Consider the following 13,203-nt stretch of genomic DNA (forward strand, 5'->3'; position numbering starts at 1 on the left):
ATATCTTAATATTTTTAGGGATTTGAATCAAGCTGAGAAACAAGTATTAGATTTTATACTTGGCGAATCATATGATGAAACGGAGATTCTTTTCCAAAGTCAATGTCAGACTTTGACAAGGAGCCAGTTGAAGCGTGTGGTTGAAAGCGATCGGATATCATCTCATGTCATAAATGTGTATTATGAGATCTTAAATAGTATTGAGATATTTAAATCCCGGACTTCCCCTTCTCGTTTATTTGTGCCGTATAGAAATAAAAGTGTTAGTCTTATTACTCTCTACTTTATCCAATTCTCCAAGTCTATTTTACATGATGTTGACTTCTAATCGTTACTCATACTGATCTTATTTTTTGTTCCCAGTGTCTCTCCAATGTTGATGTTTCTGCAGTTCAACTAGTAAGTCTTTGATTTTGGTCTGCTTATATTTCAACTTAAGTTCATTTTTGTCTTTTTTATTCACTGCATTTTTGTCTTTTTAATTCAGTTTACTTTTTGTCCCTTTTCAGGTTTGCGCTCCAATAGTCTCCGCCTTGATGCGTGTCATTTATATAATGTTTTACACTCTTTTTTACACGAATTTCAGAGCTCATTTATGTAGTTTAAGGCTACTATTTGCCCCATTTCGTCTACTTTCGTATTTTTGTGTAATATTGCAGATTTATGCGGAAATGAGTAGATTTTGAGCCAAATCCGTCCCCGAGTATCTTGCATTGCATCTGACGTGAAGTATTTACTCAAGGAACGAGCTTGGTGCGCATTTCAAGGCCCAAAAGATAAATCCACGAGAAGTTAGAAGTTGAGTATCAACTAAAGCAGTCGATCGACTGGCTCCCTTAGTCGATCGACCAAGGCACGTAGATCAGAAGCTACTGTTCAGCATAAGTTGGTCGATCGACTAAGCATCATGGTCGATCGACTGAGGCCGTAATTCTGTGTGAATTAATAGATCGAGAAACTTGAAGCCCAAAGCTATATTAGGTTTAGGAATAAAGTTACGTGAGTTTGGTATATAACGTAACCTAGTTTACAGATACGATCATCAAGTTTTATACATTTAGTTTTCAGTAAGTTCTTTATCAGTTTTAGAATATCAAATTAGGGTTCGGGATATTGTTTCGTACAATTTACTGTCGCATTTGGTTTGATCTTTCTTCTGAAGTTCCGTCCGGTACTATTCTGTTCTTATTCCAGTTTATTACTTTATTTGCATTCTTAGACATAGAATTGCTAGTTAGTATCCCAAGGCCAATTATCGTTTATGTTATTTGCTTATTTAATCGTTGCAAGTATGAATTCAATAGTTTATTTCGTTATCATTATTGTTGTTTTTATCAGTACCATGAGTAGCTAAATTAATTGTGCTAGGATGTAGGGGAACTGTAGGTTAGGCGGCATTAGATTTAACACGGCCTGAAATCGCATGCCGGTCGATCGACTGGGTTCCCTGGTCGATCGACTGGCCACGGTGAGATTGTTTCGTTTTAATTATTTTAATTGTTGTGTTTGACGAATCGAGTACACGCGACCAGTTGAATACCTAGGATTTGACCGACTCAATAAAGATCGAAAGATAGGGGAGGGAGATAGCCTACTTAATTAAGACGACTAGATTAATTAGATCGAAAGATAGATTATTTTAGACCTTTAGTCACTTTTCAGGACGAAAGTCAGTATTAGTGGTATTAGGAACCCGTAGCGAGATCGAAAGATGCTACCTGTGAGAGTGGACCGAAAGGACCTCTTATTTTCCCGTCTCACGTGATTATTTTAGACCTACCTAGTTTGTTGCCGCCGAAACTATAGTGAACCGACCATCCTTGCACCCTTTTAATTCTTGATTTTATCCGTTTATTTAGTTTACTGTCTTTATTTGCCTTTAGCTATAGACCAAATCAACTCAACCCCCACACACTGTTACCTTAGACTGAAATTAGACATCTAATAATTACATCTGCCTCTCTGTGGTTCGACCCTGTTACCACTAGCTTTTGTTAGTTTTAATAGGTTTTATAAATTTTATTTTTGGTACTCACAACGACGGGTATCAAATTTTGGCGCCGTTGCCGGGGTGGCAATTGTTCTAATTTTTAGTTGTTTTATTTTAGTCTGTTTCTTAGTTTAAGGGACATTCGTTCCTTAAACTATTCTTATATTCTTTTTGTAGTTTCTTCTTATGCACAGGTCACAGGGTGGTGAATTAGTACCTTTCAACCCTGAGATTGAGAAGACCTTGCGTGAGTTGAGACGATCATCTAGGGTACTGCCGACAGAGGAAGGGCTGAGTACTCTGTCTAGTTACTACGAGAACGAGCTATACGAGGAGGATCCACCTTCATCACCCATTTCCACTTTTTCAGCTGAGACAATCACATCTCCAGAATTTCCAGTCATGGCTGAAGAAGCGAGTATAGCAAGTCACTCTGAGCCGACAGCTGCAAATCTATACAAGGGGTTCGAATTACCGAGAGCTGATAGGAAATTCGAACCGAAGCCTGCTTATATCAACTTGGTTGAGAGAACCCAATTCGGGGGAGCTGCAAATGAAGATGCAGCCAAGCATATGGAGATATTCATTGATTATTGCTGCTCTATACCCCCGCCGACCGGTGTGACCTAGGACCAGATAAAGGAGACTATGTTTATATTCTCATTCCGCGATGCTGCAAAGGAGTGGTACAGAGATCTGGACCGAGCTGCTAATGGGATCACCGACTGGAATTCTTTGGCCTTGGCATTCTACAAGAAGTACTTTTCTGCCTCGAAGACGAATGCTATTAGAGCTCAAATCACGAGCTTTAAACAGGGGCCTGATGAGAACTTTCATGAGGCATGGGTCCGTTTCAAGAAACTGGTGCGAACCATTCCACATCATGGGTTTGAGAAGTGAAGCCTATGCAATCAGTTCTACAATGGGCTATATGACGATCAGAGGGCTATTCTGGATGCGACAGCTAATGGCAGATTCCAGGAGAATACAGGGGAGACTAAGGGGTGGAAGATCATTGATGACTTGGCCACCCACAAAGCTGAGTATGGGAATTCGCGGGGAAATAAAAGGAGAGCTGTTGAATCTCCTTCTGTAGCTGCATTAGAAGCTCTCACGGCAAGATTTCACAAGTACGAGTTGGGAAGAGCTTCCAAAGGAGGGATTTACCATGTAAATGCTGTTTCAGATGGTCCTTTCGTCTGTAAAAGATGTGGAGCTGAGGGACATGTTTCAGACAATTGTCCTAGTCCCTTCGAGTCCTGCGCTGTCTTTCAACATTATAGGCAGACAAATACTTACTATGAGCCGAACGTCCACCCCAACTTGAGGTGGAGTAGCCAAAATGTCTTGAATCCGACTCAACCTCCACAGCAGCAGCAACAACAGAACTATGTGCCCCCTCATAAGCAACAACAGTTCCAAAAGCCTCCGTATGTCCCACAGCAGCAGCAACAAACCCAAGGTTCTGATTTCAATGAGTTAAAGAATTTGTTGCTGAAGGAATCCTAGGCTAGAAAGGCCGGGATGAAGATGTTGGAGAGCCAAATTGCCCAATTGGCTAGCAAGAACACAACTCGAGCTCCGGGACACTTACCGACTCAGACGGAGCAAAAAGAGACCCTTAATGCTATCACTTTGCGGAGTGGGTCTACCCTTGAAGGGCCTGCTATGATAGAGGATGCCCCTGAAAAAGATGAGGCGGAACCGAGTCAGAAGAAAGCTGGAACGAACAAAAGCAAGAAAAAGACGATCAGGAGGTATGTCAGTCGATCGACTGACATACCCGGTCGATCGACTGAAGTGCGACAAACAGTAGCTTCTGGTCCTGTACAAGTCAGTCGATCGACTGACCAACCTGGTCGATCGACTGAGATTGCTGCTGAAGGTGATTCTTTTCGTCCTCCAATGCCCGATAACCTGAGGGATCACTTGTTTCGGAATGTCTGCTTGCCCCGAAAATATTGAGGACAGACCGAATCTTGATGGGTCCGTTCGGTTCCGAAGTATGACTCTTTGTCAATTAATGGTTCACATTTGAGACGGTCTGAAGAGGGGTCGAGCTACAACAAGGAGAAGGTTGTGGACTTCCAGCCAAAGTCCACCGATGCCGGCATGAGAGATCTAGAGGAGAGAGCTAAGTTGCTACTTTCAGCCCTCTATCCGGAGAGATTGGTGCCGACAAAGGAACAGGTATCATTTAATAAGTTCGAAAATGTTGTTCGCAGTTTAAATGTGCAAGTACCTTTCCTTGAATTAGTCAATCAAGTGCCTGCTTATATGAAATTTATGAAGCAATTACTGTCTAAAAAGAAGTCACTTGAAACTGTGCATACTGTCGCACTAACTGAGGAGACGTGCTCTTATTTGACCCATACTTCACCCCTTAAGCTAGAAGACCCGGGTAGTTTTTCTGTCCCATGTAATATTGGCACCTTTCCTATAGAGAAAGCCTTATGTGACTTAGGAGCCAGTATTAGTGTAATGCCCTTGAGTCTTGCTAGGAAGCTCAAATTGACTAGGTTTGCAGTAACCAACATGACAGTATAGATGGTTGATCGCTCTGCGGTCCAGCCAATAGGAGTCTTAGAGGACATCCCCGTGCAAATAGGGAAGTTTTTCTTCCTTGTTGACTTCGTAGTACTAGATATGCCCGAAGATGCCCACATTCCTATCATTTTGGGTAGACCATTCCTACACACTGTTGGTGCAGTTATTGATGTTGGTTCGGGTACTTTGACCTTTAAGGTAGGCAAGCATTCCATTGTCTTTGCCCATACAGCTAGGAAGAAAGACCCCATGTAGCCTGTCACTTGCAATACGGTTTCTGAAAAGAAATCTTATTTTATACTTCCTGATATGCCTGTCTCTATTCCTACTCCTGTTGTGACACCTCCGCCCCAGATTGGGAGCAAAGAGGAGGAAGATTCTACTGTTTTAGATATTGCAGGAGCTGGTTTAAGGAAGGAAGAGCCACATGTTGCTCCAGCTGTGAAGGAGCCAATTGTTCAAAGAGGTGGTCTAGGATGCCTTAGCTATGGCACTGATGAGGAGCCTGAAGATGAGCCGGTCAAAGCAACGGAGTCTGATCTGGATTCTGACGAGTCAGAGGAGGTCATTGAGTGGGAAGATGTCCGACATGTTGATCCGTTGAGCTTGTCGGATGATGGAGCTGAGAAGAGTGTCGCTGATAAGATGAGCACTGTTGAGGCTACCTCTTGTAGCCAGAAGCCAGTCAAGTGGGCTATTCCATGGCCGTTCTTGATCAACTATTAGTTGATTGAGACTTTTTCACAAACTATACATTTTATTTGCTTTCGTTGAACCGTTTTTACTTTTGTGTGCGCGAGACTTCGCATTTTATTTTGGTTGCTTAGGATTTTAAATACTTTAGTCGGTTACTTTGGGTTTTGCGCAATTTTGGGCGCGTATTATGTGCATTTGCAGGTTTATAGACCTTGATAGCTCAAGTTATTGAGCTAATTAGACGAGATCAGAAAGTTACAGAAGGTCAGCCAGTCGATCGACTGCCTCCTATGGTCGATCGACTTAGCCGCGATTTCCATAAGCTTTTATTGTTGTTCACCTTGGTCGATCGACTGGGTGATGTGGTCGATCGACTGCCCAGAGCTGCTGTACCTGTTTTCGTTCATTCCCCTGCTGAGTTTGATCGATTTGCGGAGTCAAGGGAGTATTCCCTTCACTTTACTCTCTGCTTAATTTCTGATTTCTTCTGTTTTTCATTTTTTGCACATAATTACCGCTCCCACATTGCTTTCTCAGTTTTACGCGTGGTATATATCGTCTTTTCAGGTACTTATGGGTAGCACTGCTAGCTACAGAAACCTCCTAGCTCACGCTGGTTTGGGGAGGTTTCCTTTTGCTGCGCTTAAAGTCTTGTGAGTTTCCGAGTCTTACTTTACGTCTTATTTCGTTATTTTTCTCGCAAATTCCCGTCTTCCTTGTCTTCATTACATGATTTTGCACAATGGGGACATTGTGCGATTTGGTTTGGGGAAGGGTTTTGCGTTGCATTTCATATGTTGTTTTGCATTTACGTTTACATTTCAGTTTGCATTGTTGTTTAATTCCTTTATATACAAAAATTCAATTCAAAAAAAAAAATTGAAAAATTTCAAAAAAATTTCAAAAATTGCACGTTTATTTTAGCATATAGGTTGAGTCTGAACGGTAGTATTTCAATGATGACATTGCATTTGCATCTTTTTTATCGCCTAAGCCTTGCTAAATCGACATATTATTAGTAGAATCATAAATGCATATCTACGAGTTTTCGTTAATTTAATTGCTGGACTTGAGACTTGACTTAGATTTTTGGCAAGCTACATCATATTTCTGAGATTTAGAGCCTATAACTGGTGACATCTATGACCAATTTATCTAGGATTGTGAGTAGTTACTCCTTATGAGACATGTTACATAAATGTGCATAAATATGAATTTGATCTGCTTAATACCTGTATGCATTCGGTTTGTGGTTAGTTGACACATGTGGTAGAGGTCTTCCTTTTCTCATTTTGCCCATAAGCCCCACACTGCCAAAAACAGCCTTTTTGTCCCGTTACTACATCCTACACTTAGCCTGCCTTTGTCAAGCTAGTAGTTTACGTTCTGGGATTGTTACTTTGTTTTTGGTAGCATATGCTCATGTTTGAGATGTTGTTGGGAAGATGAAAGGAAGGAAAGAAAGAAAAAAAAAAAAAAAGAAAAAAAAAAGAAGAAAGAAAAAATGAACCGAAAAAGAAAAAAAGAGTGTTGTACTGTATAGTCAGTCGATCGACTGGCATCCTCGGTCGATCGACTGGGACCCGAGAAGAGAAAGAGAAAAATCAATTCGCATGATTCAAGTCTTTATTCAAATGGCGATTTTTGCTCCCATGTTTCATTTATATTCTTATGGGGAGTTGATTGCTTATAATTATTTCGGAAATTGTGAGGTTTGTGCTTGCTTTAGCACCGGTCAATTGAAGTTTGAGCAAGAAGTGGATATTGTCATATGGTTTTGTTACGGTACTAGCTTGATCATCTGTACCCCCACATTCCCATAAATGTTTTGCCTTTCCTGCCCATTACCTCACATATCCTATATATACCTCGGCATGTGTCATGGTCATTTGTTCGGTTGGAATGCATACGTACGGTTGTAGAGATTATTTTCATATTATATTGCAGGCATGTTCTTATAGGTTGTAGTTAGGTGAGTATCACTAACAAAATGAATTCTTTCTATCTTACATATATTCACCTTGTTCTTATTTGAGTGATTCGAGCGACCCGTGAGAGTCCAATAATGAGTCTCTATAGTTGACGGTTCAGCAGTTTTTAACGACTCTATAACTCGTTTGCATGATTTACATCTCTAATTGATTGTTGGTTGTGCATTAAATCGGTTTAGGCTATTCAATTGCATTTCACTTTGAGATTGAACTCGTTTCTATAGATCGAGTCTAGTTCTTGCTTGGGGACAAGCAAGGGTTTGGTTTGGGGAAGTTTGATGCGTGTCATTTATATGATGTTTTACACCCTATTTTACACGCATTTCAGTGCTCATTTATGTAGTTTAAACCTACTATTTGCCCCATTTCGTTTACTTTCGTATTTTTGTGTAATATTGCAGATTTATGCGGAAATGAGTAGATTTTGAGCCAAATCCGTCCCCGAGTATCTTGCATTGCATCTGACGTGAAGTATTTACTCAAGGAACGAGCTTGGTGCGCATTTTAAGGCCCGAAAGACAAATCCACGAGAAGTTAGAAGTCGAGTATCAGCTAAAGCAGTCGATCGACTGGCTCCCTTAGTCGATCGACCAAGGCACGTAGATCAGAAGCTACTGTTCAGCATAAGTTGGTCGATCGACTAAGCATCATGGTCGATCGACTGAGGCCGTGATTCAGCGTGAATTAATAGATCGAGAAACTTGAACCCCAAAGCTATATTAGGTTTAGGAATAAAGTTACGTGAGTTTGCTATAAAACGTAACCTAGTTTACAGATACGATCATCAAGTTTTATACATTCAGTTTTCAGTAAGTTCTTTATCAGTTTTAGAATACCAAATTAGGGTTCGGGATATTGTTTCGTACAATTTACTCTCGCATTTGGTTTGATCTTTCTTCTGAAGTTCCGTCCGGTACTATTCTGTTCTTATTCCAGTTTATTACTTTATTTGCATTCTTAGACATAGAATTGCTAGTTAGTATCCCAAGGCCAATTATCGTTTATGTTATTTGCTTATTTAATCGTTGCAAGTATGAATTCAATAGTTTATTTCGTTATCATTATTGTTGTTTTTATCAGTACCATGAGTAGCTAAATTAATTGTGCTAGGATGTAGGGGAACTGTAGGTTAGGCGGCATTAGATTTAACACGGCCTGAAATCGCATGCCGGTCGATCGACTGGGTTCCCTGGTCGATCGACTGGCCAAGCTGATATTGTTTCGTTTTAATTATTTTAATTTTTGTGTTTGACGAATCGAGTGCACGCGACCAGTTGAATACCTAGGATTTGACCGACTCAATAAAGATCGAAAGATAGGGGAGGCAGATAGCCTACTTAATTAAGACGACTAGATTAATTAGATCGAAAGATAGATTATTTTAGATCTTTAGTCACTTTTCAAGACGAAAGTCAGTATTAGTGGTATTAGGGACCCGTAGCGAGATCGAAAGATGCTACCTGTGAGAGTGGACCGAAAGGACCTCTTATTTTCCCGTCTCACGTCATTATTTTAGACCTACCTAGTTTGCTACCGCCGAAACTATAGTGAACCGACCATCCTTGCACCCTTTTAATTCTTGATTTTATCCGTTTATTTAGTTTACTGTCTTTATTTGCTTTTAGCTATAGACCAAATCAACTCAACCCCCACACACTGTTACCTTAGACTGAAATTAGACATCTAATAATTACATCTGTCTCTCGGTGGTTCGACCCTGTTACCACTAGCTTTTGTTAGTTTTAATAGGTTTTATAAATTTTATTTTTGGTACTCACAATGACGGGTATCACGCCTCATGCCCACCTTTCTTGATTTGTATCGACCTCAGAACTAAAAGTAGAAAAGTGCAAATCATCCATCCTATGAAAGGCAGATCTGTTGATTATTCTTGTTTTATACAACCTGTGGTACGTCTATTGTTTCCATTTTGCTTAGGAAAATATGTGTTATTGTGATTCTACTAGGAAATGACTTTGTGAATGTATGACTTTATTTTGTGAAGCATACACTTAAGGTTTGTGAATCTTATCACTTTAACTACTTATGTTGACCAAGTTTCACAAAAACAAGCCCTAAGATTCACTGAACAAGGTCTGAGATTCACAAGATAAGGCCTGAGATTCACAAAATTAAGAGCAAAATAAATGATTTTAAACCACTTATGTTGACCAATTTTCACAAAACAAGCCCTAAGATTCACTGAACAAGGTCCGAGATTCACAAAACAAGGTCTGAGGTTCACCAAAAAAGGAAAAGGGCAAAATAGGGGACTTTGTGAAAGTAGGCCTTTATTTTGTTAATCCTAGATATTATTTTGTGAACCTATGGTCCTTTACCATTTCACTCCAAGTTTTACACAAACTAAGATGTATGGTTCAACTGGTGCAATTTCGTAGCTAGTGTCTGTTTTGATAGTATAGTACCTTACATGATTCCTAGATAGTGTGTTGTACCTCACAAAATAAGTTTTGTTTATACCTGTGCTAAGAAAGACTAATTTCTCTTTTGTTCATACAGAAAGAAAAGCTCATCCAGCTTCTTAAACCAAAGTTGCCAGACTGACAAGTATTTTGTGGACGCCTTGAAGTGTTTATCCCAAAATCAAACCTAACTTCTGATGAAATAGATAATGGCCTCTATTTATTGAACATATTGGAGAATTACAAAGGAAACAAAAGTGATTGTCCAATAACCATATATACTGTAAGATTACTTTTTCAACTCTATTTATACATTGATAAATATAAATTTTTATAAGTTTGCAACATATTATTATTCCTCTTTTTCCATTTATAGGAAGCTCAGGTGAATCATTTTGCTTTGAGGGTGTGCTATCACATTATTACATGTGATAAGAACGTATTAAGAGATAGAGTGAAAAAAGATGCACTAGAATGGAGTCGTGTACCGCTGTAAGAACCTTCTTCTTTTAATATTATCAAATTTTTCTTGCCAAACCTTTACATTCTTTAATACTTTAGTTGATTAAATAATCTTATATGTTCGTATTGTGGCAGTGGCTCTCGACCACTTCCTTACAGTGACCAGCAATTGTTGGATTATGTTTGCAGATCAAAATCGGCACAAAGTAAATTGTAATAATGATTTTGCTTTGATTTTACAATATAAAAGTTATATGATTTTGCTTTGATTTTACAATATAAAAGTTATATTGTGAGAGATATTGACTAATTGCATTTCCTCAATATTTAAGTGACGCTATGGTGTCCACTCCGTGGATGGAAGTCACAAGACATGCTTTACAGACCCTTGGACCACGTGGCTTTGTTATGGATCAGGTAAGTATCATTTTCCTTTCCTTTTTCTTTTCATGTTTCATTTTACTTTTTTGTGAATCCTAGAACTTGTTTTGTGAATCCTAGAACTTATTTTGTGAATCTTGGAACTTGTTTTGTTAATCTTGGAACTTATTTTGTGAACTTGTTTTGTGAATCTTGGACCTTATTTTGTGAATCCTGGACCTTATTTTGTGAATCCTGGACCTTATTTTGTGAATGTTGGAACTTATTTTGTGAATCCTTTATCTATGTTTTGTTAAATTTGATTTTGTAGGTGATTGATATGTTTGGAGTTAAGTCCACACTTGGTAGATCAGATCTCCTCTACAAGCCAACCACAGTATATGTGAGCTTCAAATCTTTTAGATGTTGATATTCAAGTATTTGCTTTCTTAATGTTCCTCCGCTCTGGTTTATTAAAATGGTCCTACTTTTGTCACATGCAGACCGTTCATGAAGAACGCAACCCAGCTATTTGGGGTCAATACCTGAAGTCTGATTACATTTGATGGCAGCAATATCCAAAAGATGAAAGATCCCTCTTCTGCTATTTATGTTCTTTTTTATTTATTTTCGTTCATGTGTATTGTTAATTGGTTTGTCTATTGCAGGTTTTTATCCCTATGCTTAACGATAAGTGTCATCATTGGTGGGCTTGCGTTTGCGATTTAAAGCAAAAAGTAAATTTCATCCTCGACTCGAGCACCGATTTACATGCGGATCCTGATAACCACACATCCCACGAGATTGTATGATTTTTTCCCAAAATATTTTGGAGTATTTATCTTTAGTTTCTTAAAAATATAACCCTGTCATATTTTTATGTTCTATTGGCTTTTTCATGTTCCAGTTGTACCAAGTTTCATCTGTTCTTTGTGGTGGTTCATCTGCATTTGAACCTTTACAGTTGATGTACATGAACCCAATTGTCAACCTTAAAGTCCCTCAACAAAAAACATGGTATGTAACCATGTATCTTCGTTTTTTAGGTCATATTTGTGTTTTTATCGTACAAGTTTGAACGGTCCCTCTCTAATCAAAACCAAGTACCCAATCCCATATTGCTGAAATGAATGGTTGAATAGTTGATCTTCACTTGAGATGTTTCTTTTACTCATAAATGTTTATTTATTTGTAGTTTTGATTGTGGAGTGTTTGTGCTGAAATGGTTGGATGCGTTGGACAATGAAAGTTTATGGACCAACAGTGAATATTTTAAGGTATAAATTTACGGGTTTTGCCTCCTACCTTGCCATTGCTACATATTAAATATATACTATACTGTATGAAAATCTCTTTTGCATAAATTGCCTGACTATCGAAAGAAGATAATATTGGAACTTCTTAAATGGGATAAAAATACAAAAACGGTACACTTGCTTGACTTAAAATTAATGCAAAGTCCATTTGGTCATAACTTTGGTGAACATTTTGTAAATAAGTTGGGTGAAAATCTCTTAATTGTTACTTGTTTTTGATGGTATAGGTGTTTCATTGATGACATGACAATCTTTTTGCAAGCAAATGATCTTTCTCCGATGGATATGTGTTCACTGGCGGACATCCCTTGCTTCAGCAGGCCTACTATATCTATCTTGTGTTGATGTACTCAGTATTCGAAATGGTGAAATTCGGCCATATGACCTTGTTTGTTTGTAATGGTACCATGAATTGATTAGTCTGTAGTCTTGTATTTGAGTAGTCGAGAATGTATTTAGTAGTCGAGAATTTAATGCTACAAGAAATTGTGAAACTTGGATTTGACCATAAGATGAGACGGGTGTACTTCGTATGACGGTCTTTTATTGAGAGACAAAGATGTTTAATGCAAGCCGCCTTCTCATTTGATTCGCATCTTTTTCTGTATTATGTACATTACATGATTGATGGATTCAGGTCTGGATATACCTTTGGCACAATTACATGTTTAATGTCATCAACTAAAGGCTTTACTTCATTAGGAAACGATGCTGGATTCAGGCTAAATTGGGAAACGATGCTGGATTTAGGCTTTACATCATTGGGAAACAATGACATCGACTAAAGACTAAATTTTGATCAAAATCCACATTATAAAAAAGACTAAAGACTAAATTCACAAAAAAACTTAATGCTGGATTCAGGTCTAGGTTTCATAATTTTATGTTCCAGTTTCACAAGATAAGTTCCAGGATTCAGAACATTGAGTAAAAGAAACATCTTAAGTGAAGATCAACTATTCAAAACTTAGTTTCACAATTTCATGCTCCAGTTTCACGTAATTAGTTCCAAGATTCTCAAAATTAGGAGTCATGTATTCTTAAGTAAAGATCCACGTGGTCCAGTTTCACAAAATTTCGCAATTTCAAATTTCACTTCAACTTCCATATTCAGTGCTATCTCTTCAACTTCCATATTCACTAACTGTCTCTCTCTTCAACTTCCATATTCAGTGCTCCAATTTCACATCCGTCTTCGCCATTATCCGCCATTATCATTGAGCTTTTCGTCTGCCATTAACATTACCGTTTCTACTATCGCTATCATCCGCAAATTAGGTATTTTCTATCTACTTTCTCAAGTTTCAATTCATCGTCCTTTTGTTTCGTATTTTTCACCATAATTTTCAATCAACTTCTTTAATTCGTCAAATTATTGTTTTTATTATGCAGGTTTTTGTTATTGAGGGTTTAGGGTT

General features: G+C 38.4%; 1 non-coding gene across 1 annotated transcript; it reads right to left on the reverse strand.

Annotated features, from left to right (window-relative positions):
* Positions 1-2,773: 2,773 nt before the first annotated feature.
* Positions 2,774-2,880, reverse strand: LOC141604027 (small nucleolar RNA R71). Its single transcript, XR_012525853.1, has one exon. It is a non-coding gene; the product is annotated as a small nucleolar RNA R71 (small nucleolar RNA).
* Positions 2,881-13,203: the final 10,323 nt, after the last annotated feature.

Source organism: Silene latifolia, chromosome 9 (assembly GCF_048544455.1).
Source record: "Silene latifolia isolate original U9 population chromosome 9, ASM4854445v1, whole genome shotgun sequence".
NCBI lineage: Eukaryota > Viridiplantae > Streptophyta > Magnoliopsida > Caryophyllales > Caryophyllaceae > Silene > Silene latifolia.